General features: G+C 42.3%; 1 long non-coding RNA gene across 1 annotated transcript in view; it reads left to right on the forward strand.

The window, feature by feature from the left end:
- LOC133224225 (uncharacterized) overlaps positions 1 to 13738 on the forward strand; it is a 163565-nt gene that overhangs the window by 137848 nt on the left and 11979 nt on the right. Inside the window, exon 3 of the long non-coding RNA XR_009728793.1 lies at positions 5373 to 5547. This is a non-coding gene — a long non-coding RNA (uncharacterized LOC133224225). The remainder of the gene's footprint in view (positions 1 to 5372; positions 5548 to 13738) is intronic.

Here is a 13738-nt window from a genome sequence, read left to right on the forward strand (position 1 = left end):
TGCCAAACAGATCAAATTATACAAGCTTAGCATTTTCTAAGTGAAATGTTTTAGCTTTGGGATTCAGAGTTTCCATTTTAGTTTAGCACTTTATCGTATTTTTAGAAACCCTTAAAGCAAAATTAAATATTTGAATCAAAGTGTTTCCTTATGAACCAAAACATCTTTTTTTGTCACTGCTGCTAGTGAATCAAATTTAGTGTATTTTTAGAAGGAAAAGCCATCTCTGATCACAACCGAAAGCATCTCCTTATATAATCCACGTCCATATTCCTCAAACTCCTTCATTTTGTGCCATGACAGCAGATGGGTTAGAGATGACATGGTTATAAGTGGATCCTGGTTATGCATCTTTGCAGTTTTTATTTTGGTAAACACTTTAAAATAACTTTGGGAAAATCATGGATAAACTTTCCAGGGTCTATATATAGCCTTCCGCTTGTTTGAAACCACTTTGTTAATTTAAAAGAGAATTCTGAAAGGCAAAGAGGGCAGTTGTAGGTACCAACCCCAGGGAAGTAGATACTTAAAGGACCACAAATTTAGTACTGTTTTTAAATCCACAGTACTGAAATAGCAGTGCCACATAGTGAAATCATGAGATTTCATTTTCAAGAACACTAATAGTTTTTTTGTTCACTCTTTTCTTCCTTTTTTGTGTTTGTGCTTTGGGATGATCACATGCTATATTTACAGACTACTTCTGCAAGTGTGGTAGTGAGGACTGTCCAGATGCCTGTTCTCCTCCATAAGCCCCATCTGCGAACAGCTGAACTTGACTGGGAGGCTTATGCTGACAAGCAAGAAGAAAACACGTCACTATAAGCAGGAGATGTCTTGAATGGAATCAGAAGACAGTGTTTGAATCAATTGCTTCTTTTTACATTTTGGTTGCTACAGAGACCAATACAGTCTTTAGATGGAGTTAGCAACTGTTACCTGTGTCAAAGAAAGAGACCGAGAATGAGCATGAGTCGGAGAAGACCAGTGAAGCCTCACAGCGTGGAAGGATGTGAAAAGCACCCAATAGCAGAGAATAAGAGGATGTGAGCTGTGCTGTGCTCACAGTGAAATCATTGGGAATTTTGCCATGAAATCAGAACTGAGTTGTTCTTTCAGGTATGAAAAGTACTGCAAATTACAAATAGAGAGCTCACATTAAGAAGTTAAGACAGGAAGCTGTTTTCTTCCTAGGTTGAGCCAAGAAGATGCGAAAGCTGGGTCCCTAAACTTGTGTATTCTAGCCAAGCCTTGGCAGAAGTCTTGCTTTCAGCATGCCTTGAGGGTGTTTTTACTTCCTATTGATATATATTGTAATTCTCCCACTGCTTCCTTGCGCTCTAGTGGCCTTCCTTCTCTTTTCCACCTGATCAAGAACCTGCATTGTAATCTAACGTACACTGGAGCAAACAGATGTTTTTTTCTTTGTCTTTTAATAGGCTTTGAATCAGAGCAGAGAGGTTATCGTTCTTAGGTTTATCGTTTGATTTACAGATTAGTTGGGACATTTTGCTACTGTTTTGATTGGAGCTCAGGTAGCCCTAGAAATGACAGAAGCAGCAAATACATAAAACGAGGTTTATGCCAATGGGACAACCATAAGAGTTTATATATGCAGTGCCAATGCACAGAGCATCTTGGTGGCAGAACCAGGAATGAAGGCAAAGAGTCCTGAGTTCCCTCCTTGTGCTTTCACCATTCCATCATGTGGACTCCCCATAATTATCATAAAATTGTGCAAAGAGTACCATCCAGCAAAGACCAGTTCTGCATGGCTCCATTGAGCTTGCCAAGGTTGTTGGGGCAGCGAGGGAAGACACACATAATTCATTTTAAGAAGGTTTTTTTCCCCCCTTTCTGTCGTCTTCTTTGTGGTGGCTTGTGAAATGCTGGGAAGGAACAGTACAATGAACAGAAAATGTTCCAAGGAAACCAGCCTTCTCCATGCCATTGCCCAACAAGCACCCAGTATACCAACCACGGAGCTTCGCATAGGAGTGCATGACACACATGGGAGCTATAATTTCTGCTGGCATGACACCTCGCTTCCTTTCTGAATCCCCAGAGCAGAGAAAAGGCAGAGAATCAGAGTCTCTCCCTGCCTGGTCAAGGCTCTCCCTCACCTCCAATACAAATGCAGGTACAAAATGATTGAGTCCATTTTTTTTTTTGCATGATTTATAGCCATAAAATGCAAGCTGCCTTTGAGCACTTGGCTCTTCCCCTCTTGCAAGTTAGGGCCAGATGCAAAAGAGGACTTAAGCACCTACAACGCAGTGGGTTCCTCCCTGCTCAGGATAACATTTCTTCCACTACCAGCAACTTTATGTCTAGACATGCCCAGAACTGCTGTGACCTGAGCAGCTTAGTGCAGAGTTACCACCTAAAACCCACTGAGATCCCAGAAGAAGTAAAGGAGCATCTCTTTTCTCAGGACAGCCAATTCAGATGGAATATTTTGAACAAGCCTAACACACACCAGCAGGACCAGTCCCCTCACATGATACTGTCATAGCTGCTTGCTTTTAAACTGGACCAGGTGGGAGAGGAGCTCTCTGGCTGGATGGTTTGGTTTGACTGACAAACCTGAGCAGAGCAGGAGTCATCTTTAGCCATTTTGCACAAGGGTCCAGGCCTGCCCCAGTCTTGTGGGGATTGTCTAGGAGAATAAGCATTGCCTCTGGGAATGAGATTGTAAATCTGAAAGTTTCCAACACAAAGAAGAAACAAAACCACAGGCCCCTTTCAAGGAAAACATAAACGTGGAGAATTAAAAAAGAAGCAAAAAAACAAAAAAAAAAAAAAATGAAGAAACCACAGTTATTTTGCTGGCTAATATCATGAAAACATGATAGTACTTGCAGCTTCCTGCTTGGACCTGGCTTGCTCCGAAGTTGTTTTGTGTGTTAATCATGTGGTTTAGATGATGAAGATTAGGTCTGAGTGAGCTGGTTCAGATAAAAGGGGAAAAGGCAGCAACCAAACCTTCAACCAAAACTCCAACCTAAACTTTTCTAAGCTTCAACTAAAATAAATTTAGAAAAGTATTAACTTTCTTTATTATTCTTTTGTTTGGCAATTAAGATTTTATTTAAAAGTGCTATTATTCATTAGCTACAGTTACTCATTCAAAGCTTTGGGAGCACACGATGCCGTAGGAGGAACTGCTGTTATCACTGCAAACAGGTTCACAGAAGCACATTTCCATCCCTTTGCCTGAATTGGGCTGTTTAATGGAACTAATGGTTTTAATCCTTTTTACTGCTTGCAGTATAACTACCACCACTAAACAAGTTTCTACCCAGTTTTGTTTTCTAGGCGTTAAAACTATGTTCTTCAGCTCTTTGCTACATAATGCATTTCGATACCCATTTTAAATGGTTGTCTCAGCTGATGACATACTTTTGTGCTTGATTTGCACATGTTTGGCATGAGGGGTGCAAGGGAAATACACACTTATTCCATTTATGTCCAAGACAGACAACTCTGCAGATGTTGAATTCGTGCATAACAAGCCCAATATTCTCTCATGCAGACATTAGGCATCAAAGTGCGATAGTTGTAACTACTGTCCTCATCCTCCATTTCTTTTAGTTGTGCAGACTGAGAGCCTGATTCTTCCAGATGTACTAGACAGCATCTTACACACCCTGTGGACTTGCTGTAAGTCCATGGGTTTGATTGCACAGTCATAAGACAGTGGGGAATCAGACTTTAGGTATATTGTATATGATCTAGAGAATCAAGTATCCTGGCTTACCATCCATTCTAATAATTTCTAGCAAGAAAGTCAACTCTGTCCCAGACAAAACCAGGACATACACCAACATGCAGGAAAACTGACTGGAAGCAGCCCATAACATACTACTACGTGGGACAGGTTGCCGCTCAGGGAGATACCGTAACATTGGGCATTTCGCAAGACAGCTGGACCCTGATCCTTCCAAAGTACAGGCAAATAAATGAGATGCTCAGATTAGGACTCATTCACTGTAGTCACTGGTGAGATGCAGGTACCTTCAAAAAGAGGTTAAGCTTCCCAAATGTCAAGGAAACAGGGATTCTAACAGTACAGTAAGATTAATCAAGCCTTAGAGCTGACTACAAGCAAAGGTAAAGTATCACAGGACACAAGACTGTGGCAAGCACTGTCTGGAGACTGCTGTTCAATCAGTTGATCCCTCTGCACACCTGCAATTACTGATTTTGAGTGGGTATGAAGGAGGGAGCAGCTTTCCATGACAGCAGCTGTTTGTGCAGCAGTTCAAGCCCAGCTTCAGTCAGGTTATATTAAAACCAGAGTAAGTCAGCTCTAGAGACAGACTTCCATCATTATAAACCAAAGAGGCTTAGATTAACATTTGAACTTTTTGCATGCTTATTCTAATTCAACCACAGAATCTGCTGAGAGTGTCAGCCATCACTCATTAAGACCTGCAACCATTTATCTGTGGTTCAGCCGTGCACTGAGGCACAGGTTTTGCTTTAGTGGTGCAAAGTGGCTGTGCTGGGGTGAATGCCACTCAGATAAAACCAAGCACTAACTCTACACTTCCATATTAACTCTCTTCCCCCTTCCATAGTTGGGAATATTACCATGGCCTCAGATTTAGAGTGAAAACAAACAACCCACTTCAAAAATAAACTGCCCTAGGAAGTGCCTTTGACTTTATTGTTTTTAATGCCAAATTAAAAGAACATCACATGTGAATGTAAATCATTTTCCCTGCAGTGAATGCAGAATAAACATCCCAGTGTTTTGATAATACCTGGAATATAAAACTGTTTATAAACAATGGCAAATCTGACAGGTCTGTTTTATTTCTCTTCCTCCTCCATATCCCTCAGTGTAAATTAATAAATATTAATGAAAAAGAGAAGCAATAACACTTATCTGTAATTTTTTTTCCTTTTATTTTATGATCATGCTTAACTTAAAAGTGTTTTGGGGTTACTTTTAGTTATATATATGATTGATTGAGTTTTTTATTAGCTGTGATTCATTCTGCATATCAGAATAAAGTGATGCTCGTCTTCCAGTCTGTATCTGTTCCATGATGCTCAGTTATCTGTCTGCCCTTGAGCTATCGGTAGGTATGGATTTGCATGTACACTGTTCTCCTATGACAATAGTATGCCAGGAATGACCGGTCTGGTATTACCTGGTCAGGTGAGGTTCCATTCAAATAATGCACATGCCACCAAAACAATTCAGATCAAAGGTCTGTCTTTCAACAGAATTAAAATGTAAGGACTTCTAAAGCAATTTTAGCAGTTGGCTTTACAAATGAACTTATGTCAGCTGCTCTGTATGATGACTAAATTGCGTATATATCTAATCTTATCTAGCTATCTGTCTGTCTGTTTTTCAGCATTTCAGTACCCATCACCATATTATCTAGGCGCCACCATAAGATTAAGAAGGTCTGCAGTGACATTCTCAACATGATCTGTTCAAAGGTCGTTAGCAGAGCCTTTCATACTGGAAAAGATTGGAGGAGAGTACGGAAGTGAGCCACAGAAGGAGACAAAAAGGCAAAGGAGGCGGTAAGCTGTCAGAGCCATTTTGGTTGTGCTCATCCTGTGTGGCTTGCTTAGCTAGTACTGAAGGATAGGAACCCCATGTTGCCTGCCTTTATTCTGCTACAGGGACTATGCTACTTTATTCTGCTACCTACTATACTACCTTTATTCTGCTACGGGGACTATACATACACATCTGTCACCTGAGAAAGTTATCTCACATGGCCCCAAGATCACTGTCCCTGTGCTTTCTTCAGATGCTGTTTACACACTTGTTCTTTATGACTTCTGTATATGACTGCTTCAGAGCAGGATATTTGTCTCAAGAAATCCTAGTAGAGAGCAAGCACTGCAACTCAGGGAACCACCTTCTCCAAACTAATATGTCAGTTAAACTCTTGTTTTTAGCTTAGTCTGCAAATCCTACAAACTGTGTTTGAAGAAGCCAAAAAGGGTGTTTTTCAACGTACACCAAGTTAGACAGGAATCAGGAAAGATGGTTTTATCCCAGAGGCCCAGTCCTGCTTCTTCTGAAGTTGGTTACTGTAGTGCATCTGATTGCCATGAGCGCACACTGAGGACAACCTTGGGAATATGCGTGGTGAAAGGTGTCACTGGCCATCCTGTGTTCACTGATGCAGTCTGTTGCTACTGTTTCAAGAAGTATATGGTAAGTGAAAAAATTGCCAAACTCTTTTTTTCACCACTGCAATTAAGAAGCCTGGTTCCATGCTGAGGAGGCCAATGACAGTATGTTGGCGTGTTGCTCAAACCAACCCCCGGAGGTTTTTTGTACCCCTTTTGGTACAAAAACACTAGGGGATTTACACTAGGGGATAAATAGGTGGTTCCAAAGCGAGAAGGAAAGAGCCAAAGTTGGAAGCTAACCACAATACGTGGGTGTAAACGATTACCAAAGGCTTCCAGTAACTCTGCTATCATCAGAGACTGGCTTTATGGGTATGGCCTCAAGAAGTTTCCCTCCACTTAATTAAAGAGGCAGATAAGTATCTAGGTGGAGTGTGCAGATAGGTTCTGAATGAGTTATCCACTAAGGCTGGTTCGCTGCACCTATTGTTAAAGCCAGAGTATAATATCAGATTAATGCATTATATTTGCCTATTATAGCACTATGTCATCATTATATGACATGTTATAATTAAAGCCCTGCATTAGAAACAAAACTATTTGGCTTGGGATAAGTTGTCTTTATGACTTCTGTGGTTATGATTTCCTTCTTTTCTTAACCCCTTAAAACTGCATAATATAGCTATTTGTAACTGTATAAAGAAAGTTTCTAGTTTCAGATTCTAATCTCAGGTAATTCAATGTAAATAAAGTCAAAATCTGGCACATAGTCTTTTCCTGTGTCTGAATATTTGCTAATAGAGGGAAATCCACGTTGTTTGTGTCAAGAGTCACCAAGATGGGCATTAGATTAAAGGACAGGATGCGTAACTCACCATCAATCCCTCTCAGTTATCATTCGCTGTCCACATCAGTTCCTGAGTTTGTACAATTCCCCATTACTTTTCAGGGAGGAAGCCAGTCTGTACTTTCACTCTTCTTTTTCCTTCCTGGAACCACATGAGCTAAAATTGGTTATTAGACTAGTTTCTGGCCCTAGCTCTCGGGAAACCAGGCTCACAAATGCAAATCTGCAAAATGGGTGTGTGATTGCGTGCCTCACTTGGAGATACGATTAAGATTACAGTTTGGGTAACTGACTATGCTAATGTCTTTAATTAGTGATTTGCATATGCAAGCTTTTAAATTTCAGTAGTTGGTGATTCATGCACTTAAGTGCCAACCTTAGCCTTGCTGTCAGATTTAGACAGACCACGGATGCCAGCGGTACCCCTTCTCCCACACATCAGATGCACAGAGCGTTACCAGCACTCAAGGTGTCATTTCCCCAGAATACCCAGGTTTTGCCTGTTTGAGGAGCAAGTGTTGTAGGGTGATGAATCCTCTGCTGTTGTTTAGTAGCAACCATTATTATTTAATATTTTGCAATACTCTTATATAAATCTAATTGGTGTCTTTTATATTAGCAACTGAACTGTGCATTTGTTTGGTTTGGAGATGGCCACCTTAATGAAGGTTAATGATGAAAGGGCAGTTGCCAGTAGCTGGGGGTGATATCCCACTGTCAGTCAAGCAGCTGGTGAGAGTTTATTCTGTTGCTGCAATGCTGGTAACTCAATAATTTGCTTCCTGATTCATGGATGACCTTTCACCTAGACTTGGAGACAGATGGATTTGGCCTTGCTAACTTGCTTGTGCAGTTTTAGGGCTTAAGCACACCAGGGGCTATTTTGTTATTTGTTTCACTTAAATGTTGGAAATGTGCATTCTCTTCATGGGGGCAATTTGTCCCGTGCAGGAAGGCTCCAAGTGTAAGTGCCAGATGTCTCAGATCATCATTCTGGAGTACATGCAGACTTCTGATGTGTATAGCTGAATGGAGACACGTTTTTAGCATAATAGAATTCCCAAAGTGAAAAGCAAAAAAGTAAAAATAACAATATCCAAAAATGGGATTATGTTTTGTCCAGTAAAGTTATTTCTCCAGGTTTTGCCAGTGGTACCATGGCCGCTGCTCAAGGGGAAATCTCCCTCTATGGCTGCTTACTCACATAGGTAAGTCACTCAACTTGATCCCACTGTGACTGCTCCTGTTCGCACGGAATCGGTGGCTGCGGAGAGATGACTCAGAGGGAAAAATGGGATATAATGGGCCACACATGGGCATTCCAGAAGAGTGTGTTCTCTCCAGTGCTAATTAATGTTCTGCTATGCAAAACACTTAATAATACAAAACACTGCTAATTTCTTTTTTCTTAACACACTTCCACCTGCCTCTTAAAAATGCTTTTATGAACTCCATTCAGTCCTTTTCCATGTTGTTTGACGAGTCTCCTGCTTATGTTGATGGTTTATTACCCTGATCTGTTGTTTCTGAACAGTGTGTTACTACATACTTTAAATTGTGATGATGCCCCCCAACATCAGGAATTATATACTGTAAAAAGGAAGCATATTCAAAGGGAGCTGCTGAGGCCTCAGTGCAGTTCTGTGAAAGCAGAGCTCATTCAAGGAGAGAAAAAGGAAGACAGTATTCAGCCTTGAGCGTGATTTCAAACACCTTGAGAAGTATGAGGCATGGTAAAAATATGGCCCCTGCAGAGGATTTCATCATGAGGGACAGGCTTCTGTAGTCACTGGGTGAAAAAAAAATTACTTTCTAATAGCATCTGCCTATTTTACATACATAATGAGCCAAACTCCGTGTGGTCATGTTACTGCCTGGGAAGCGTTTGGAGTGTGGGACAGTTGTGCTTCCAGTCATTTTTGCCAGAAGACTTTCCCTGCTGAATTAATGTCTATTTTTAGCTCTTAGTATAAACTGTAAATAATTAATAGGTGGTACTGTTAAGGCCTCATAGCCCATATTTCACACTTTTTTAAACAAATAAATAGTACCTGAGACACATCCAGAAGTGTCTATTGGCAGATAAACAACTGAAGCAAAGAAAGGTGAGGTAACTTGCCCAAGATCCTGCAACAAGTTTGCAGCAATGGCAGATAGAGGACCTTGCTTTCCTTTCTCCATAATCACTAGGTCATCCCTTCTACCTAATTAATGTGGGATAGAGTCTGCAGCAGAGGCTGAAATGCGACCATCTGAGCTTTATATTTAGTACACGGCCAGTGCAGCACCCTCCTGCACATGCCAGGTCCCACCAGTTTACTCAGCTGTGTAGTGTGGCCAAAGCCCTCCTGAGATCTCTAGCTAATGTTTAATCCTAATGTTTAATCTTAAAGGCTGGAGAAGAGCACAAATTAGCTTAGAGAGGTGTTTGTTTGGAGGTCACATTCACCTCCCTTCTCCTCAAGAAATGGTGGTAGGTAGAGGAGAGAAGAACCTAGGAGTGCGTTTGTAAAGAAGCTTATAATAAGTGGGCTTTTCTGCCCTGGATTTGTACACAAGAGTGATTCCGTGATAAACTCCCATGGATCTTGACAAGCTGTGGATGCAGGAGGTGAGTGAAAGGCAAGTGAAAGGCAGCACACCTCACAGCGGGGCTTTATGCAGTATGAAACGAGTTATACATGGATAAATAATTTTCCCATTTGTCCTCTTCATTTCCTAGAAAACCCCTCCTGCATAACTGCCAGTGACAAGCCCTTCTCAGAACAAAGCCTGTTTTGAAGCCAGTGAGGGTCACAAAGGCCTGAAATGCTGATATCAGAAATGCTTGTGTTTGACCAGCAAAGTGGTTCACAGGTAAGCAATACAGGGCTGTTGTGAGACAGTCCTCACCTTCTCCTTCTGTGAATACAGATGAGGATGAAGCCAGCTTATGGTTTTCATGGCAGCACAGCATACCCCTATTTTCAGAGGCAGAAACACATGCTGCAAAGATAACTTCTGTTTGAGGAAGAAAACCAACCCCATCATTTCTGGCATTTATAGTAATCAGGATAACCCCCAGTGTGTGAAAAATAGAACGGTATCTGCCTCAGCCTGCAGAAACCAAGAAGTGTTGGACCAAAAGGTCCATAGTGCCTCTTCAGTACACGGATCTGTTGATCAGGAGATTAGGAAGGTACTAACTTGAGAGCACATGCACTACCTTGATTAGCAGTTTCATAGTCTTGTAAAAGCATCTCATTTTGCTCTCCCAACTAGGTGGAGCTTTGTTGGCAGGTGGAGCCCAGGAAAGGGTTATCACTATTTGATTTCCTTTTATTTTTCCCATATCTAATGCTACCTTGAAGTGGAATACGAAAGGAGAGGATGCTGCAGGGGGGCTGCAGCCTGCATTCTGCTGCCCTGCTCCCTTATAGACAGTCACTGCTGGAAGGGGATATGCAAATGTGTTAAGAGGAGATTGTCCCTGAGCTGTTCTGTACTGCAGAATGCTGCCCTGCTCCTGCCTGCCTGGGCTAGGGCAGGTACCCCACAGAGCGCATTGCTGCACCCTGATACCCCTGTTCCAGGAGTTACTTGTGTTACAGCAGGATTTTGCCTCTCTTTTACTTTAAAAGGAACATTTGAGTTTTACCAGTCATAGTAAACTGACTCTAATGCCAGTAAAGCATGCCTAATTGGCAGGGTTTAAAGACTGATCATTTCAATTTATGCCCAGAACAGGTAGGGCAGCAATGAAAGCCTCTCCCACCCAACCCCACCCCTTCTCACCAATGTGCCTCAACCCTGCCCTGAAGGGACCACCTGGAGGGCTGAGAAGGGAGTTCCCTCCCTCTGCGCAATAAAAAGGCACAGTCCTACAGTAAATACCAGGTTAAGCTTACGGCTGCTTAATAGTCAGTGTACCTCTGGTAATAAAGCTCTTGCAGGACTCGTGCAGAAGAGCACCTGTTCGTGAATCAATGCAAAAGCAGGAACCATTTGCTAAAGTTTTGCCTTTAAGGACTTGGCAGAAGACCACAAGAGTGGAATTTTCACTTCATGTTACCATGAAATCAGTGGGAAAATAGTTCAATGTCTGTCTGTTGGAAACAGTTCCCATCACTGCCACAGCCTGCAATAGCCTTCCCAGAACTGTGTGCTGTTTGGTATCACTTCCTTCTTTCCAGGCCTCTTCAGCACATGGAGATCTGCCTTCTTGTCCTTCATGCAAATCCCTTTCTAATCTGTCAGCCCAGCTCAAGAACTGAATTCCCTACAACCACGCATGGGACTGTATCACAAGAGGTTCAGTTGCATCATTCACACCTGTTCTGAGTGTCCCGTCCATCACAAGCCAAAATCCACAGGAGGTAATTCTGGAGAAAGGTGCAGTTGACCCATATTTGTTATTGGCAGAGGAAGAACTACCAAGGAGTCATGGTTTTCCCCTGACATCTAAGTACAATGCTATGCAGAAAGAAGAAAGGCAAGCCCACTGCAAACGCTGTGTCCCTGTGAGCCTCCAGCGAGCCAGGCTTAAGCAATTGCAGAACTAAAGTAAAAATAACATTTTCCAGTAGCCATTAGTAGCTCTTAGATTGCCCAATGCAGGCATCATTGCTTTTCTCAGCACCTACTTTATCAGTTGTCTTCCAGCCCATAGAAGTCCATGGTTCTTGGCAGCAGCTCTTGCTGATGTGGAATGGGTTATTGCTTAAGGATCCTTTGATCAGCAGCCAGGTACTAACACCGTGCTCTGAAATGGTGGCTTGCCAGACCTGGCCAGCATGCAAACTGGATGGGCTCCTTCAGCACAGTAGGAAGAAATCAGGATTCCTTTGGGCCTGGTTGAGTCCATCTCATTCATCATCTTTCTGGACATCTGGCTTTTCAATCATGATTTCCTTCCCAGGACTTCTGCCCATGCTACAGCTTTATCACAGCAGTATAATCCAGAGGCCAATCAGCTACACCTGAAGCTCTAGAAGGATGTGTTTCAGGAGAGCATTTGGCACATCCAAAACCTTACAGCTTGTATTGAGCGTTGTTCTGCTTCTGCTCTGGTAGAACATACACTGAAAGAGGGAATATGAGACATACTGACAGAGGGGAGATTTAGATTAGATATTAGGCAGAAGCTCTTCCCTGTGAAGGTGCTGGTGCCCAGAGAAGCTGTGGCTGCCCCATCCCTGGCAGTGTTCAAGGCCAGGTTGGACACAGGGGCTTGGAGCAAGCTGCTCTAGTGGAAGGTGTCCCTGCCCATGGCCATGCCCTGCCCACTGTTATCTCCTTCTATACAGAAGAGACGGACAAATCATGCCCTGTGCATGGGTGGCTCTCTTGAATTTGAAAGCCCACAGAACGTTAGTGCTCAGAATTTGCTGGGGCATGTGCTATTTAACCGAGTAAGGAAACATTTTCCCAGAGACAGTATGATCTCAGATCCATGTATATACAGATCCATGTAAATATATCCATGTAAATACAGATCTATGCATTTATCATTACTCATGCAAGTAATAATAGTTCCACTGAAATCACTACAGCTACATGTATAAAGTGAAGCACATATGTAAGATCAGGATCTAAATATATAACAGGCAAATATACCTGCAGCTATGGTAACTGCACTTACAACTAGAGATGTGCATGTGTGCATGCAGCCTCTATAACATTTAGAGGCTTACTGATAATCTAACATGATAAACTGGTGGAAAAATCAGGACCAGAAACTGTATCTCCATATTTCTTTTTTGCACCTTAATTTCTGTCAGTGTTCAGCACTCATTGACTCTTCAGCTGTGTAATTTGCCTTGAAAACGGTTAAGGACCCACCCTGTACACACAGTAGCTCAAGTCACACATAAAGGACTTCTGCTTTCTCTTCTTCTCCTTCAGATTTGGGGCCTCAACCCACTGTTCTTAATTTCAAGCACAAAAATGTTCTCTGCCACCGTGAGTGGCCATCAATAACTCAACAGCAAGAAAGCAGCCCTGCTCGGAAGTTGTCTGTCTTCACAGAGCTGGCACGAAAGCTCTGTGTGCTGAGGTTAGGCGTAAGTAAGTGGCTATGGTCCAGCTTGCATTCCTTCAAGCAACCCAACTCCTTGATAATAACTCCTTTTTTGTAATTCTGTCTCGTTGTGCCAAGTTTATCTCACAGATTTTACTCTGCGCCTTGTACATTTCCATGTTGTGCATGCTTATGTATCTTAATAAATTACAACTCCAGGTTCGTTTTCTGGCCTTTTGTGTTTCAGAAAATGATAGAATCTGTGGTTTACTGTTTCAAGTAAGACACCTGGGCTCAGAGAAGTGCAGCAAATCACTGTCAGAGACATCCACCCCCGAGTTATTGTCTTGATGGCAAAGGCTGGGGAAATCAGCAAAACAATGTGTCTGCTAGGGAGCCACCACCACTCTCCTTCTGCTTCTCAAACCGGCTCCAGGCACTTTCTCTTGTTCTTGTGATTCCCTTCCTGAATTACTTCAGCCAAGTAATTGTTTCATCATGTTGCACAGAAATATTTTCCCATCGTGTCACCATGACATTCATTTCTAAACCCAAAGCTCCTCCGCTCGCTTGGAGAAAATATATCAGCGAAACCTGTGTGGATGCGGCTCCCAGGTGAGCTGAGGGAGGAGGGGAATGCACCAGACGAAGCGTTAGAGGCATTTTTCCATTGTTTGATGGAGGCTGCGATTCCTATTCCTGTAATTTCTAGACAACATCAATGAGCTACTTACCACAGGCTTAATGAACTGCTGTTGCAATATACTAGCAAACCCGAGGTA

This window comes from Neopsephotus bourkii, unplaced genomic scaffold (assembly GCF_033783945.1).
Source record: "Neopsephotus bourkii isolate Nb327-2 ecotype Australia unplaced genomic scaffold, CSIRO-AGI_Nbou_v1 NB_1663, whole genome shotgun sequence".
NCBI classification, from domain to species: domain Eukaryota; kingdom Metazoa; phylum Chordata; class Aves; order Psittaciformes; family Psittacidae; genus Neopsephotus; species Neopsephotus bourkii.